Source organism: Oncorhynchus tshawytscha, unplaced genomic scaffold (assembly GCF_018296145.1).
Source record: "Oncorhynchus tshawytscha isolate Ot180627B unplaced genomic scaffold, Otsh_v2.0 Un_contig_13380_pilon_pilon, whole genome shotgun sequence".
Taxonomy (NCBI): Eukaryota; Metazoa; Chordata; class Actinopteri; order Salmoniformes; family Salmonidae; genus Oncorhynchus; species Oncorhynchus tshawytscha.
The window spans coordinates 17,729-37,500 of record NW_024608980.1 but is presented as its reverse complement, the minus strand read 5'-3'; the positions used below and the strand labels follow the sequence as shown (position 1 = coordinate 37,500).

The 19,772-nt window shown below is 46.8% G+C and overlaps 1 pseudogene; it reads right to left on the bottom strand.

The window, feature by feature from the left end:
- The window catches only part of LOC112262190, a 54,844-nt pseudogene extending 35,795 nt beyond the window's left edge, over window positions 1–19,049 (bottom strand).
- Window positions 19,050–19,772: the final 723 nt, after the last annotated feature.

Here is a 19,772-nt window from a genome sequence, read left to right as displayed (position 1 = left end):
AACAGAACAACCCTGGTCCATCAGTAACACAAATAGACCAACCCTGGTCCATCAGTACCACTAACAGACCAATCCTGGTCCATCAGTTCCACCAACAGAACAACCCTGGTCCATCAGTAAACCAAGGTCCACCAGTACCACCAACCGAACAACCCTGGTCCACCAGTACCACCAACAGAACAACCCTGGTCCATCAGTACCACCAACAGAACAACCCTGGTCCACAAGTACCACCAACAGACCAACCCTGGTCCATCAGTACCACCTACAGAGCAACCCTGGTCCACCAGTACCGCAAGGTCCACCAGTACCCCAACAGACCAACCCTGGTCCACCAGTACCACCAACAGACCAACCCTGGTCCATCAGTACCACCAACAGAACAACCCTGGTCCACCAGTACCACGAACAGACCAACCCTGGTCCATCAGTACCCCCAAAAGAACAACCCTGGTCCACCAGTACCCCCAACAGACCAACCCTGGACCATCAGTACCCCCAACAAAACAACCCTGGTCCACCAGTACCACCAACAGACCAACCCTGGTCCATCAGTACAACCTACAGAACAACCCTGGTCCATCAGTACCACAAACAGACCAACCCTGGTCCACCAGTACCACCTACAGAACAACCCAGGTCAACCAGTACCACCAACAGACCAACCCTGGTCACCAGTACCACCAACAGACCAACCCTGGTCCACCAGTACCACCAACAGAACAACCCTGGTTCACCAGTACCCCCAACATAACAACCCTGGTCCACCAGTACCACCAACAGAACAACCCTGGTCCATCAGAACCACCAACGGAACAACCCTGGTCCATCAGTACCCCCAATAGACCAACCCTGGTCCATCAGTACCACCAACAGAACAACCCTGGTCCATCAGTACCACCAACAGAACAACCCTGGTCCATCAGTACCACCAACAGAACAACCCTGGTCCATCAGTACCACCAACAGAACAACACTGGTCCATCAGTACCACCAACCGAACAACCCTGGTCCACCAGTACCGCAAGGTCCACCAGTACCCCAACAGACTAACCCTGGTCCACCAGTACCGCAAGGTCCACCAGTACCCCAACAGACCAACCCTGGTCCACCAGTACCCCAACCGAACAACCCTGGTTCACCAGTACCACCAACAGAACAACCCTGGTCCACCAGTACCGCAAGGTCCACCAGTACCCCAACAGACCAACCCTGGTCCACCAGTACCGCAAGGTCCACCAGTACCCCAACAGACCAACCCTGGTCCACCAGTACCCCAACAGAACAACCCTGGTTCACCAGTACCCCAACAGAACAACCATGGTTCACCAGTACCACCAACGGAACAACCCTGGTCACCAGTATCCCAACAGAACAACCCTGGTTCACCAGTACCACCAACAGAACAACCCTGGTCCACCAGTACCCCAACAACCCTGCTCTCCACCTGAAAGACTTAACTGCATTTATCAATACTCTGGAACGGCTCACAGACTGTCAGTGTGTCAAAGCTTGCTAAATTAGTTTTTAAGTACTGTACTGGTGGATCAGGGTTGGGAAATACTGTGGTATGCAATTCTCGAGGACCACTTTTGTCTCGTGAGCACTACTTTCAGAACTCCTGGCTAAAAAGTATCCAAAAGAACTGAAGAATCTCTTTAAACTGTTAAAAGTCCTCTGTGTTAGCTAGAACAGAGATTCCCAAACTCGGTCCCGTGTTGTTTTCACCCTAGCACTACACAGCTGATTCAAATAACCAACCAATCATCATCGAGCTTTGATTATTTGAATCAGCTGTGTAGTGCTATGGTGCAAAACCCAGGACCGAGTTTGGGAAACACTGGGGTAAAACATCAGTTTAACCTGGTCTAAAAGGAGATTTAACGTTGAGACAGAGATGAAGGTTACGGTTAGTCTGACAGTAATCTACATCTAACATTAAAACACTTTAATTGGTTATTGACTAGTAAAACTAGTCATTAATTAGGAAAACTCTAAACCAGCCATACATATGTAGGATCTTAATTTGATCACTCTTTGGTTTCGCTGAGAAGTTTCCTGCACCACAGGAAATGCTGAGGAGCGTTGTGTTTTTTTTTCTTCAAATTTTAGTTAACCACCGATCAAGCAACATTATGGACTAAAAACGGACTGTTGCTGCAGGATTATTTCTGCTCTGACAATATAGATCAAATTAAGATCCTACAACTGTACTCAACAGGCGGACCCTGGTCCAGATCCGTGTCTAGAACAGGGTCAATATGGACCGCAGGACTTTTAGGAACTCAGTCGGGCCTCGGCGCCCTGGTATCAGATGGACACACATACGGCAAAATATGTAGAATTGCAGAATGAGCTTTTAAATCCAACATGTATCTCCGCCAACAAGAGAGGTGGAAAACAGTTTTGGGTCACATTGTGTTGCTAGGTAGGGGTTTGTTACTACACTGATGAAGACAATATCAAACCGTTGCCACCTAGGAAATTTGCGTGACCCCGCACCTTCTCAAATAGTACTGGAGTACACCTGCCCCCCCCAAAAAAAACACTACTTCCTTTACTTGTTATACACAGCACTCCCTACCCATCTATTTCTCTCTCTCACCTGTCAGTTTGTTGAGTTCTGTCAGTGTTTCCTGGTAGGTGCTGATCAGCTGACTGTAGTGGGCGATAACATCAGTCCTTAACCGATCCCAGTAGGGTGAAAGGTCACACAGGTCACAAAGCTCCTGGACCCTGAAAAGAGAGAGAGAGAGAGAGAGAGAGAGAGACAGACAGACAGACAGACAGACAGACAGACAGACAGACAGACAGACAGACAGACAGACAGACAGACAGACAGACAGACAGACAGACAGACAGACAGACAGACAGACAGACAGACAGAGAGAGAGAAAAGTGGGGACAGAGACAGACAGAGAGAGAGAGACAGAGAGAGAGAAAAGTGGGGAGAGAGAGAGACAGAGAGAGAGAAAAGTGGGGAGACAGAGAGACAGAGAGAGAGAGAGAGAGAGAGATGGAAGTTTATTTTTGACTTCTCTCTTAATGTTGTCAAAAGAAAACTTCATAAAATATTTGATATGAAAGCAAAAGAGGCTCCTAAGATTGTCTTGGTTCCTGGAAAAACACTCAACTTTACTACAAGGTTTCAGTTTCACTCATTGTTGATCATGTCTCTCAAAAGACGAATTGACATGTCTATATCCACTGGCAAAAACCCAAATGTCTGTCTCTACGCATATGTTCAACAGTAACTGTGCAACTGGAGCCAGTTTGAGCCATGATGGCTGGAGCCAGTTTGAGCCATGACGGCTGGAGCCAGTTTGAGCCATGACGGCTGGAGCCAGTTTGAGCCATGACGGCTGGAGCCAGTTTGAGCCATGACGGCTGGAGCCAGTTTGAGCCATGACGGCTGGAGCCAGTTTGAGCCATGACAGCTGGAGCCAGTTTGAGCCATGACGGCTGGAGCCAGTTTGAGCCATGACGGCTGAGCCAGTCTCACCTCCTCATGTCCTCTTGTATGTAGCAGGACAGAAGCTGTTTGGGTAGACTGGAGGACAGAGGGCTTTCGCTCATCTGTTCTCTCACCAGCATCCACCTGCTAGCCTCGGTCTGGAACCGGTACACTTTGCACACTGTGCTCCTGAACACTGAGGAGAGGACACAGACGAATAAATATATATATTTATCGCAATCATCTGATTTTATATATACAGTGTTATATCAACCCGAGTTTAGACACAAAAGGTTTGGACACTCAACTCATTCAAGGTTTTTTTTTTTTTTTACACTGTTTTCTGTACAACAAAAAAAAATGTATATATATGACCTCACAACTAGGAAATAAGAGATTCCAGGGATCATTTTACGGCAGCACGCTGGTACTGTATATACCCCAGCAAGCACAATGTTATGAGACTCACCTGCTGCCCGCATCACGGGACGGTTGTCACACACACACACACACACACACACACACACACACACACACACACACACACACACACACACACACACACACACACGCACACACACACACGCTCTATTAAACGTGTCTATAGAAACAGTTGAGACTCACCTGCCCTCATCATGGGACTGTTGTCTCTGTCGTGCATGGAGCCATGAAGAGAATCACACAGGAGGGGACACTAGGACAGAGAGAGAGGACACGTTAATAACAGACAGGAGAGGACACTAGGACAGAGAGAGAGGACACGTTAATAACAGACAGGAGAGGACACTAGGACAGAGAGAGAGGACACGTTAATAACAGACAGGAGAGGACACTAGGACAGAGAGAGAGGACACGTTAATAAGACAGGAGAGGACACTAGGACAGAGAGAGAGGACACGTTAATAACAGACAGGAGAGGACACTAGGACAGAGAGAGAGAGGACACGTTAATAACAGACAGGAGAGGACACTAGGACAGAGAGAGAGGACACGTTAATAACAGACAGGAGAGGACACTAGGACAGAGAGAGAGGACACGTTAATAACACACACAGGAGAGGACACTAGGACAGAGAGAGAGAGGGGACACTAGGACAGAGAGAGAGAGAGAGAGAGAGAGACACTAGGACAGAGAGAGAGAGGGGACACTAGGACAGAGAGAGAGAGGGAGGACACTAGGACAGAGAGAGAGAGAGAGAGAGAGAGAGAGGGACACTAGAACAGAGTGAGGACACTAGGACAGAGAGAGAGAGGACACGTTAATAACAGACAGGAGAGGACACTAGGATAGAGAGAGAGGACACTAGGACAGACAGGGAGAGAGAGGGGACACTAGGACAGAGAGAGAGGACACTAGGACAGACAGAGAGAGAGAGAGGACACTAGGACAGAGAGAGAGAGAGAGGGGGACACTAGGACATAGAGAGAGAGAGAGAGAGAGAGACACTAGGACAGAGAGAGAGAGAGAGAGGACACGTTAATAACACACACAGGAGAGGACACTAGGACAGAGAGAGAGAGGACACTAGGACAGAGAGAGAGAGAGAGGACACGTTAATAACACACACAGGAGAGGACACTAGGACAGAGAGAGAGAGAGGACACTAGGACAGAGAGAGAGAGAGAGAGAGGACACGTTAATAACACACACAGGAGAGGACACTAGGACAGAGAGAGAGAGGACACTAGGACAGACAGAGAGAGAGAGGGGACACTAGGACAGAGAGAGAGAGGGGAGGACACGTTAATAACAGACAGACAGACAGACAGTCAGACAATCAAACAGTCAGACAGACAGACAGTCAAACAGACAGACAGACAGACAGTCAAACAGTCAGACAGTCAGACAGACAGACAGACAGTCAAACAGTCAAACAGTCAGACAGTCAGACAGACAGTCAAACAGTCAGACAGACAGTCAAACAGTAAGACAGACAGTCAGACAGTCAGTCAGACAGACAGACAGACAGTCAAACAGTCAGACAGACAGACAGACAGACAGACAGACAGACAGACAGACAGACAGACAGACAGACAGACAGACAGTCAAACAGTCAGACAGACAGACAGTCAAACAGTCAGTCAGACAGACAGACAGACAGACAGTCAAACAGTCAGACAGACAGACAGACAGACAGACAGTCAAACAGACAGACAGACAGACAGACAGACAGTCAAACAGTCAGACAGTCAGACAGTCAAACAGTCAGACAGACAGACAGACAGACAGACAGACAGACAGACAGACAGACAGACAGACAGACAGACAGTCAAACAGTCAGACAGACAGTCAAACAGACAGAAAGACAGACAGTCAAACAGACAGACAGACAGTCAGTCAAACAGTCAGACAGACATACAGACAGACAGACAGACAGACAGACAGACAGACAGTCAAACAGTCAGACAGACAGACAGTCAAACAGTCAGACAGACAGTCAAACAGACAGACAGTCAGACAGACAGACAGACAGACAGACAGACAGTCAAACAGTCAGACAGACAGTCAAACAGACAGACAGACAGTCAAACAGACAGTCAGTCAAACAGTCAGACAGACATACAGACAGACAGACAGACAGTCAAACAGTCAGACAGACAGACAGTCAAACAGTCAGACAGACAGTCAAACAGACAGTCAGACAGACAGACAGACAGACAGACAGTCAAACAGTCAGACAGACAGACAGACCGGCAGACAGACAGACCGGCAGACAGACAGACCTCTGTCTACCTTGTGTCCATGGATGTCTGAAGTGGTGTCCTCCCCCTCTCTGTTTTCCATGTCTCTCATCTGCAGACGACCCAGCTTCACCTCCCCGACCTCGCTCGTTCCGTCCGCAGACCTGAGAAAGGGGATTCAGACCGATACGCACCGACCAACAAGCACCTCCATCAACAAGGATCCAGTGTTAACTGTAGCAGTGTAACTCTCTCACTAGTAATGATGACTTGGTTCTGTGTAAAGAGGAACTGTTTGGGGGAGGAGCTCGTGCCCTCTCACTTCCTCCTTTATGTCAAGGTATCCCGGCAACGGTGAGCGAGGAAATGGGATGGAGAACATAGAGAGAGAGAGAGAGTTGTAGAGGTTCTAGTGTCAGGTCAGGGCTCAGATGAGTCCGTTTTAAGTCAGGCATAAGGCGGGTAAGAACTCAGATTTGATTAAGTCAGAATTAATGTGAGTGTTAAGGTTATGTTTGAGTAAGTCGGACTAAAGGTGAGTGTTGAGTCAGTTTTACCTGAGGCTGAGGGAGAGCTGAGGCTCATTGGTCCTGAGTAGATCTCTGATGGAGAAGCAGGTGAAGCCTAAACAACTCCTCTATAGAGAGAGAGAGAGAGAGAGAGAGAGAGAGAGAGAGAGAGAGAGGGGAGAAGAGAGAGAGAGGGATAGAGAAAGAGAGAGAGAGAGAAAGGGGGAAGAGAGAGAGAGGAGAGAGAGAGAGAGAGAGAGAGAGAGAGAGAAAGGGGGGGGAAGAGAGAGAGAGGGATAGAGAAAGAGAGAGAGAAAGGGGGAAAGAGAGAGAGAGGGATAGAGAAAGAGAGAGAGAGAGAGAGAAAGGGGGAAGAAGAGAGAGAGGGGATAGAGAAAGAGAGAGAGAGAGAGAGAAAGGGGGAAGAGAGAGGGGAGAGAGAAAGGGGGAAGAGAGAGGGGGAGAGAGAAAGGGGGAAGAGAGAGAGAGAGAGAAAGGGGGAAGAGAGAGAGAGAGAGAAAGGGGGAAGAGAGAGAGAGGGGGACATAAATAATGTAGCTAAGAAAAGAAAAGAAAAGCTTTTTCAAGCAGAAATGCTTCCTGCAACACGAACTCAAAAAGTTCTGGGACACTGTAAAGTCCATGGAGAATAAGAACACCTCCTCCCACTGAAGTGCAGTGGGCACACCACTGATAAATACACCATAATTGAGAATTTCAATAAGCATTTCTCTACGGCTGGCCATGCTTTCCACACTGCACCCCCAACAGCAACTCGCCCAAGCCTTCCCCATTTCTCCTTCTCCCAAATCCATTCAGCTGATGTTCTGAAAGAGCTCCAAAATCTGGACCCCTACTAATCAGCTGGGCTAGACAATCTGGACCCTCTCTTTCTAAAATTATCTGCCGAAATTGTTGCAACCCCTATTACTAGCTGGTTCAACCTCGCCTTCGTATCGTCTGAGATTCCCAAAGATTGCCGCGGTAATCCCCCTCTTCAAAGGGGGTGACACTCTAGACCCAAACTGTTACAGACCTATATCTATCCTACCCTGTCATTCTAAGGTCTTCGAAAACCAAGTTAACAAACATATTACCGACCATTTCGAATCCCACCATACCTTCTCCGCTATGCAATCTGGTTTCAGAGCTGGTCATGGGGGCACCTCAGCCACGCTCAAGGTCCTAAATGATATCTTAACCGCCATCGATAAGAAACATTACTGTGCAGCCGTATTCATCGACCTGGCTAAGGCTTTCGACTCTGTCAATCACCACATCCTCATCGGCAGACTCAACAGCCTTGGTTTCTCAAATGATTGCCTCGCCTGGTTCACCAACTACTTCTCTGATAGAGTTCAGTGTGCCAAATCGGAAGGCCTGTTGTCCGGACCTCTGGCAGTCTCTATGGGGGTGCCACAGGGTTCAATTCTTGGACCGACTCTCTTCTCTGTATACATCAATGATGTCTCTCTTGCTGCTGGTGATTGTCTGATCCACCTCTACGCAGACGACACCATTCTGTATACTTCTGGCCCTTCTTTGGACACTGTGTTAACTAACCTCCAGACGAGCTTCAATGCCATACAACTCTCCTTCCGTGGCCTCCAACTGCTCTTAAATGCAAGTAAAACTAAATGCATGCTATTCAATCGATCACTGCCCGCACCTGCCCGCCCCGTCCAGCATCACTACTCTGGACGGCTCTGACTTAGAATACGTGGACAATTACAAATACCTAGGCGTCTGGTTAGACTGTAAACTCTCCTTCCAGACTCACATTAAGCATCTCCTATCCAAAATTAAATCTAGAATCGGCTTCCTATATCGCAAATAGCATCCTTCACCCATGTTGCCAAACATACCCTCGTAAAACTGACCATCCTACCGATCCTCGACTTCGGTGATGTCATTTACAAAATAGCCTCCAACACTCTACTCAATAAATTGGATGCAGTCTATCACAGTGCCATTCGTTTTGTCACCAAAGCCCCATATACTACCCACCACTGCGACCTGTACGCTCTCATTGGTTGGCCCTCGCTTTATACTCGTCGCCAAACCCACTGGCTACAAGTTATCTACAAGTCTCTGCTGGGTAAAGCCCCGCCTTATCTCAGCTCACTGGTCACCATAGCAGCACCCACTCGTAGCACGCGCTCCAGCAGGTATACTGTATCTCACTGGTCACCCCCAAAGCCAATTCCTCCTTTGGTCGCCTTTCCTTCCAGTTCTCTGCTGCCAATGACTGGAAGGAACTGCAAAAATCACTGAAGCTGGAGACTCACATCTCCCTCACTAGCTTTAAGCACCAGCTGTCAGAGCAGCTCACAGATCACTGCACCTGTACATAGATGGGCTGTTTACAGATGGGCTATCTACGTCATCCCCATACTGTATTTATTTATTTATCTTGCTCCTTTGCACCCCAGTATCTCTACTTGCACATTCATCTTCTGCCAATCTACCATTCCAGTGTTTAATTGCTATATTGTAATTACATCGCCACCATGGCCTATTTATTGCCTCAACTCCCTTATCTCACCTCATTTACACTCACTGTATATAGACTTTTTGTTTTCTTTTTGTTCTACTGTATTATTGACTGTATGTTTGTTTATTCCATGTGTAACTCTGTGTTGTTGTATGTGTCAAATTGCTCTGCTTTATCTTGGCCAGGTTGCAGTTCTAAATGAGAACTTGTTCTCAACTAGCCTACCTGGCTAAATAAAGGTGAAATATATATATATTTAAAAAAAATACTCTGTCTACTCTGAGGTTGCCTAACTGTCATGTTGCTAGATCATCATATTCCAAAAAGCCCTTCGCAACGGAATTAGAATCACTCTGTTGCCTGGACGATAATCATCGGAAAGCTCAGGGGATTATCTTGATACAAGCACACGCACGGGAGTGGTGGAATTTACACACACACATGACATTACCCAATATCACTCAGGGCCAGAGCAGCCCTCATAACACGAGTCATGTCTACAGGTCTCTACTGGTAATCAGCTTACACGAGGGGGAGGGGGACAGGATGGGGAGAGGGGACAGGAAGGGGAGGGGGACAGGATGGGGAGGGGGGACAGGAAGGGGAGGGGGACAGGAAGTGGAGGGGGACAGGGAGGGGAGGGGGGACAGGAAGGGGAGGGGGACAGGGAGGGGAGGGGGAATGGAGGGGATGGGGGAATGGAGGGGATGGGGGAATGGAGGGGACGGGGAAATGGAGGGGACAGGGGATAGGAGGGGATGGGGGATGGAGGGGATGGGGAATGGAGGGGACGGGGGATAGGAGGGGACGGGGGATAGGAGGGGACGGGGGGAATGGAGGGGACGGGGGAATGGAGGGGACAGGGGATAGGAGGGGACGGGGGATAGGAGGGGACGGGGGAATGGAGGGGACGGGGAATGGAGGGGACAGGGGATAGGAGGGGACGGGGGGGGATAGGAGGGGACGGGGGAATGGAGGGGACGGGGGAATGGGGGGGGGGGGATAGGAGGGGACGGGGGGATAGGAGGGGACGGGGAATGGAGGGGACAGGGGATAGGAGGGGACGGGGGATAGGAGGGGATGGGGGAATGGAGGGGACGGGGAGAATGGAGGGGACAGGGGATAGGAGGGGACGGGGGGGGAATGGAGTGGACGGGGGAATGGAATGGACTGGGGAATGCAGGGGACGGGGGAATGGAGGGGACGGGGGGATAGGAGGGGACGGGGGATAGGAGGGGACGGGGGGAATGGAGGGGATGGGGGAATGGAGGGAACGGGGGAATGGAGGGGACGGGGGGATAGGAGGGGACGGGGGATGGAGGGGATGGGGGAATGGAGGGACGGGGAAATGGAGGGGACAGGGGATAGGAGGGGATGGGGGAATGGAGGGGATGGGGGAATGGAGGGACGGGGGGATAGGAGGGGACGGGGGATAGGAGGGGACGGGGGAATGGAGGGGACGGGGGATAGGAGGGGACAGGGGGATAGGAGGCTTTAGATTAAACGCTAATCCTCATCAAATCTAGTACAACGCACGGTTGGAAATCACACATATACACACACACAGACACACACAGACACACAGACACACACAGACACACAGACACACAGACACACACATATACACACACACAGACACACAGACACACAGACACACAGACACACAGACACACACATATACACACACACAGACACACAGACACACAGACACACACAGACACACAGACACACAGACACACAGACACACAGACACACAGACACACAGACACACAGACACACAGACACACAGACACACAGACACACAGACACACACCAGGGAGCAACACAGTTAAACTACACCACTACACCACCAAACCAAAAAACCACAACACCACTACACCGCTATACCACTATACCACAACATCACTATACCACCACACCACTACACCGCTATACCACTACACCACTACACCACTATACCACTATACCACTATACCACTACACCACTACACCACTATACCACTATACCACTATGACACTACACCACTATACCACTATACCACTATACCACTACACCACTACACCACTATACCACTATACCACTATGACACTACACCACTACACCACTACACCACTATACCACTATGACACTATACCACTACACCACTACACCACTATACCACTACACACCTATACCACTACACCACTACACCACTACACCACTATACAACTATACCACTTACACCACTACACCACTACATCACAATACCACTACACCACTACACCACTATACCACTATACCACTATACCACTATGACACTACACCACTATACCACTATACCACTATACCACTATGACACTACACCACTATACCACTATGACACTACACCACTATACCACTATACCACTACACCACTACACCACTATGACACTACACCACTATACCACTACACCACTATACCACTACATCACTATACCACTATACCACTATACCACTATACACTACACCGCTGCACCACTACACCACTACATCACTATACCACTACACCACTACACCACTATGACACTACACCACTACACCACTATACCACTATGACACTACACCACTATGACACTATACCACTACACCACTACACCACTATGACACTAAACCACTATACCACTACACCACTACACCACTATGACACTACACCACTATACCACTACACCACTACACCACTATGACACTATACCACTATGACACTATACCACTACACCACTACACCACTACACCACTATACCACTACACCTCTATACCACTATGACACTACACCACTATACCACTACACCACTACACCACTACACCACTATACCACTAAACCACTATACCACTATACCACTATACCACTACACCACTATACCACTACACCACTATACCACTACACCACTATACCACTACACCACTACACCACTATACCACTACACCACTATACCACTACACCACTACACCACTATACCACTACACCACTACACCACTACACCACTATACCACTATACCACTACACCACTACACCACTATACCACTATACCACTATACCACTACACCACTACACCACTATACCACTATACCACTATGACACTACGACACTATGACACTTTACCACTACACCACTACACCACTATACCACTATGACACTATACCACTACACCACTATACCACTATACCACTATACCACTATACCACTACACACCTATACCACTACACCACTACACCACTACACCACTATACAACTATACCACTTACACCACTACACCACTACATCACAATACCACTACACCACTACACCACTATACCACTATACCACTATGACACTACACCACTATACCACTATACACTACACCACTATGACACTACGACACTATGACACTTTACCACTACACCACTACACCACTATACCACTATGACACTACACCACTACATCACTATACCACTACACCACTATGACACTACACCACTATACCACTACACCACTACACCACTACATCACTATACCACTACACCACTATGACACTACACCACTATGACACTACACCACTACACCACTATACCACTATGACACTACACCACTATGACACTATACCACTACACCACTACACCACTATGACACTAAACCACTATGACACTATACCACTACACCACTACACCACTATGACACTACACCACTATACCACTACACCACTACACTACTATACCACTATGACACTATACCACTATGACACTATACCACTACAACACTATACCACTACACCACTACACCACTACACCACTATACCACTACACCACTATACCACTATGACACTACACCACTATACCACTACACCACTACACCGCTATACCACTATACCACTACACCACTATACCACTACACCACTATACCACTACACCACTACACCACTATACCACTATACCACTATACCACTACACCACTACACCACTACACCACTATACCACTAAACCACTATGACACTATACCACTACACCACTACACCACTACACCACTATACCACTACACCACTACACCACTATACCACTATACCACTATACCACTATACCACTACACCACTATACCACTACACCACTATACCACTGCACCACTATACCACTACACCACTATACCACTATACCACTACACCACTATACCACTATGACACTATACCACTACACCACTATACCACTACACCACTATACCACTACACCACTACACCAATATACCACTACACCACTACACCACTATACCACTACACCACGACACCACTACACCACTATACCACTACACCACTATGACACTACACCACTATGCCACTATACCACTACACCACTACACCACTACACCACTATACCACTAAACCACTATACCACTACCTCAATACACCACTATACCACTATACCACTATACCACCACACTACTACACCACTATACCACTACACCACTATACCACTACCTCAATACACCACTATACCACTATACCACTATACCACCACACTACTACACCACTACACCACTATACCACTACACCACTACACCACTACACCACTATACCACTATACCACTATACCACTATACCACTAAACCACTATGACACTATACCACTACACCACTACACCACTACACCACTATACCACTACACCACTATACCACTACACCACTATACCACTATACCACTATACCACTACACCACTATACCACTACACCACTATACCACTGCACCACTATACCACTACACCTCTATACCACTACACCACTATACCACTATACCACTATACCACTACACTACTATACCACTACACCACTATACCACTACACCACTATACCACTACACCACTACACCACTATACCACTATACCAATATACCACTATACCAATATACCACTACACCACTATACCACTACACCACTATGACACGACACCACTATGACACTACACCACTATGACACTACACCACTATGACACTACACCACTATGACACTACACCACTATGACATTACACCACTATGACACTACACCACTATACCACTACACCACTATACCAATATACCACTATACCAATATACCACTACACCACAATACCACTACACCACTATACCACTACACCACTATGACACTACACCACTATGACACTACACCACTATGACACTACACCACTATGACACTACACCACTATGACCCTACGACACTACACCACTATGACCTTACGACACTACACCACTATGACCCAATGACACTACACCACTATGACCCAATGACACTACATCACTATGACACTACACCAATATGACACTACACCACTAGGACACTACACCACTATGACACTACACCACTATGACACTACGACCCTACACTACTGACACTGCGACCCTACGACACTACAACCCTACGACACTTCAAAACTACAACACTACGACACTACGACACTACACAAATATGACACTACACAACTACGACACTACGACACTACAACCCTACGACCCTACGACACTATGACACTACACCACTATGACCCTACGACACTACACCACTATGACACTACACCACTATGACACTACACCACTATGACACTACACCACTATGACACTACACCACTATGACCCTACGACACTACACCACTATGACCTTACGACACTACACCACTATGACCTTACGACACTACACCACTATGACCCAATGACACTACACCACTATGACCCAATGACACTACATCACTATGACACTACACCAATATGACACTACACCACTAGGACACTACACCACTATGACACTACACCACTATGACACTACGACCCTACACTACTGACACTGCGACCCTACGACACTACAACCCTACGACACTTCAAAACTACAACACTACACCACTATGACACTACGACACTACACAAATATGACACTACACAACTACGACACTACGACACTACGACACTACGACACTATGACACTACACCACTATGACCCTACGACACTACACCACTATGACACTTCAAAACTACAACACTACACCACTACGACACTACGACCCTACGACACTATGACACTACACCACTATGACCCTACGACACTACACATGACACTACGAGTCCACGACACTAAGACACTACACAACTAACCTACTGTGTGTGTGTGTGTGTGTGTGTGTGTAATGTTCTAACCCCTTATCACAGGTATATGGTTCTAAAGCCTAATCACAGGTATATGGTTCTAACCCCTAATCACAGGTATATGGTTCTAACCCCTAATCACAGGTATACTCAACCACAGGAGTAATGTTCTAACCCCTAATCATAGGTATACTCAACCACATGAGTAATGTTCTAAACCCTAATCACAGGTATACTCAACCACAGGAGTAATGTTCTAACCCCTAATCATAGGTATACTCAACCACAGGAGTAATGTTCTAACCCCTAATCATAGGTATACTCAACCACAGGAGTAATGTTCTAAACCCTTATAACAGGTATATGGTTCTAACCCCTAATCACAGGTATACTCAACCACAGGAGTACGGTTCTAACCCCTAATCACAGGTATACTCAACCACAGGAGTAATGTTCTAACCCCTAATCACAGGTATATGGTTCTAAACCCTAATCACAGGTATATGGTTCTAAACCCTAATCACAGGTATAATCAACCACCGGAGTACGGTTCTAAACCCTAATCACAGGTATGTGGTTCTAAACCCTAATCACAGGTATATGGTTCTAACCCCTAATCACAGGTATACTCAACCACAGGAGTAATGTTCTAACCCCTAACCACAGGTATATGGTTCTAAACCCTAATCACAGGTATATGGTTCTAAACCCTAATCACAGGTATATGGTTCTAAACCCTAATCACAGGTATATGGTTCTAACCCCTAATCACAGGTATACTCAACCACAGGAGTAATGTTCTAACCCCTAATCACAGGTATATGGTTCTAAACCCTAATCACAGGTATATGGTTCTAAACCCTAACCACAGGTATGTGGTTCTAACCCCTAATCACAGGTATACACAACCACAGGAGTAATGTTCTAACCCATAATCACAGGTATATGGTTCTAAACCCTAATCACATGTATATGGTTCTAAACCCTAATCACAGGTATATGGTTCTAACCCCTAATCACAGGTATACTCAACCACAGGAGTAATGTTCTAACCCCTAATCACAGGTATATGGTTCTAAACCCTAATCACAGGTATATGGTTCTAAACCCTAATCACAGGTATATGGTTCTAAACCTAATCACAGGTATGTGGTTCTAACCCCTAATCACAGGTATACTCAACCACAGGAGTAATGTTCTAACCCCTAATCACAGGTATATGGTTCTAAACCCTAATCACAGGTATATGGTTCTAAACCCTAATCACAGGTATATGGTTCTAAACCCTAATCACAGGTATATGGTTCTAAACCCTAATCACAGGTATATTGTTCTAAACCCTAATCACAGGTATATGGTTCTAATCCCTAATCACAGGTATACTCAACCACAGGAGTACGGTTCTAAACCCTAATCACAGGTATACTCAACCACAGGAGTATGGTTCTAAACCCTAATCACAGGAATACTCAACCACAGGAGTAATGTTCTGAACCCTAATCACAGGTATATGGTTCAAAACCCTAATCACAGGTATATGGTTCTAAACCCTAATCACAGGTATATGGTTCTAAACCCTAATCACAGGTATACTCAACCACAGGAGTACGGTTCTAAACCCTAATCACAGGTATACTCAACCACAGGAGTAATGTTCTAACCCCTAATCACAGGTATACTCAACCAGAGGAGTACGGTTCTAACCCCTAATCACAGGTATATGGTTCTAAACCCTAATCACAGGTATACTCAACCACAGGAGTAATGTTCTAACCCTAATCACTGGTATACTCAACCACAGGAGTACGGTTCTAAACCTTAATCACAGGTATACTCAACCACAGGATTAAAGTTCTAACCCCTAATCACAGGTATGTGGTTCTAACCCCTATTCACAGGTATACTCAACTACAGGAGTAATGTTCTAACCCCTAATCACAGGTATATGGTTCTAAACCCTAATCACAGGTATATGGTTCTAAACCCTAATCACAGGTATACTCAACCACAGGAGTAAAGTTCTAACCCCTAATCACAGGTATACTCAACCAGAGGAGTGCGGTTCTAACCCCTAATCACAGGTATATGGTTCTAAACCCTAATCACAGGTATACTCAACCACAGGAGTAATGTTCTAACCCCTAATCACAGGTATACTCAACCACAGGAGTAATGTTCTAACCCCTAATCACAGGTATACTCAACCACAGGAGTAATGTTCTAACCCCTAATCACAGGTATAATGGTTCTAAACCCTAATCACAGGTATATGGTTCTAAACCCTAATCACAGGTATATGGTTCTAACCCCTAATCACAGGTATACTCAACCACAGGAGTAATGTTCTAACCCCTAATCACAGGTATAATGGTTCTAAACCCTAACCACAGGTATATGGTTCTAACCCCTATTCACAGGTATACTCAACTACAGGAGTAATGTTCTAACCCCTAATCACAGGTATATGGTTCTAAACCCTAATCACAGGTATATGGTTCTAAACCCTAATCACAGGTATATGGTTCTAACCCCTAATCACAGGTATACTCAACCACAGAAGTAATTTTCTAACCCCTAATGACAGGTATATGGTTCTAAACCCTAATCACAGGTATATGGTTATAAACCCTAATCACAGGTATATGGTTCTAAACCCTAATCACAGGTATGTGGTTCTAACCCCTAATCACAGGTATACTCAACCACAGGAGTAATGTTCTAACCCCTAATCACAGGTATATGGTTCTAAACCCTAATCACAGGTATATGGTTCTAAACCCTAATCACAGTTATATGGTTCTAACCCCTAATCACAGGTATACTCAACCACAGGAGTAATGTTCTGACCCATAATCACAGGTATATGGTTCTAAACCCTAATCACAGGTATATGGTTCTAAACCCTAATCACAGGTATATGGTTCTAAACCCTAATCACAGTTATATGGTTCTAACCCCTAATCACAGGTATACTCAACCACAGGAGTAATGTTCTGACCCATAATCACAGGTATATGGTTCTAAACCCTAATCACAGGTATATGGTTCTAAACCCTAATCACAGGTATATGGTTCTAAACCCTAATCACAGGTATATGGTTCTAAACCCTAATCACAGGTATACTCAACCACAGGAGTACGGTTCTAAACCCTAATCACAGGTATACTCAACCACAGGAGTACGGTTCTAAACCCTAATCACAGGTATACTCAACCACAGGAGTATGGTTCTGAACCCTAATCACAGGTATATGGTTCAAAACCCTAATCACAGGTATATGGTTCTAAACCCTAATCACAGGTATATGGTTCTAAACCCTAATCACAGGTATACTCAACCACAGGAGTAATGTTCTGAACCCTAATCACAGGTATACTCAACCACAGGAGTAATGTTCTAACCCCTAATCACAGGTATATGGTTCTAAACCCTAATCACAAAAGAAGTATGAAAAACACCAAGGTGGATGAATACTTTCGCAAGGCACCGCATGTACTCAACCACAGGAGTCCGGTTCTAAACCCATTCACAAGTATCAAAGAGGGTTACAAACTCTACCACAGGAGATGAAGTCAGCTGAGCCTGTTTCTGGTCCATGTCCCTCCACAATCCGGCATCTCTTGAAACTGATATAACTTCCCCTTTTTGATAGATAAGCTGACTGCCTTCATGAAGAATTTACCCTAAACCCTAAAACGAACCAGGAACTAAGTGGTCTAGTAATCCCCCTTCTGTAGTCTCCCGCTGTGTCCTCCTTTGTAGTCTCCCCCTGTGTCCTCCTCTGTAGTCTCCCCCTGTGTCCTCTTCTGTAGTCGCCCCTGTGTCCTCCTCTGTAGTCTCCCCTGTGTCCTCCTCTGTAGTCTCCCCTGTGTCCTCCTCTGTAGTCTCCCCAGTGTCCTCCTCTGTAGTCTCCCCCTGTGTCCTCCTCTGTAGTCTCCTCCTGTGTCCTCCTCTGTAGTCTCCTCCTGTGTCCTCCTCTGTAGTCTCCCCTGTGTCCTCCTCTGTAGCCTCCCCTGTGTCCTCCTCTGTAGTCTCCTCCTGTGTCCTCCTCTGTAGTCTCCTCCTGTGTCCTCCTCTGTAGTCTCCCCTGTGTCCTCCTCTGTAGCCTCCCCCTGTGACCTCCTCTGTAGTCTCCCCTGTGTCCTCCTCTGTAGTCTCCCCTGTGTCCTCCTCTGTAGTCTCTCCCTGTGTCCTCCTCTGTAGTCTTCCCCTGTGTCCTCCTCTGTAGTCTTCCCCTGTGTCCTCCTCTGTAGTCTCCCCTGTGTCCTCCTCTGTAGTCTCCCCCTGTGTCCTCCTCTGTAATCTCCCCTGTGTCCTCTTCTGTATTCTCCCCTGTGTCCCCCTCTGTAGTCTCCCCCTGTGTCCTCTTCTGTAGTCTCCCCTGTGTCCCCCTCTGTAGTCTCCCCAGTGTCCCCCTCTGTAGTCCCCCCCCAGTGTCCCCCTCTGTAGTCTCCCCCTGTGTCCTCCTCTGTAGTCTCCCCTGTGTCCTCCTATGTAGTCTCCCTCAGTCTCCCCTCTGCTCT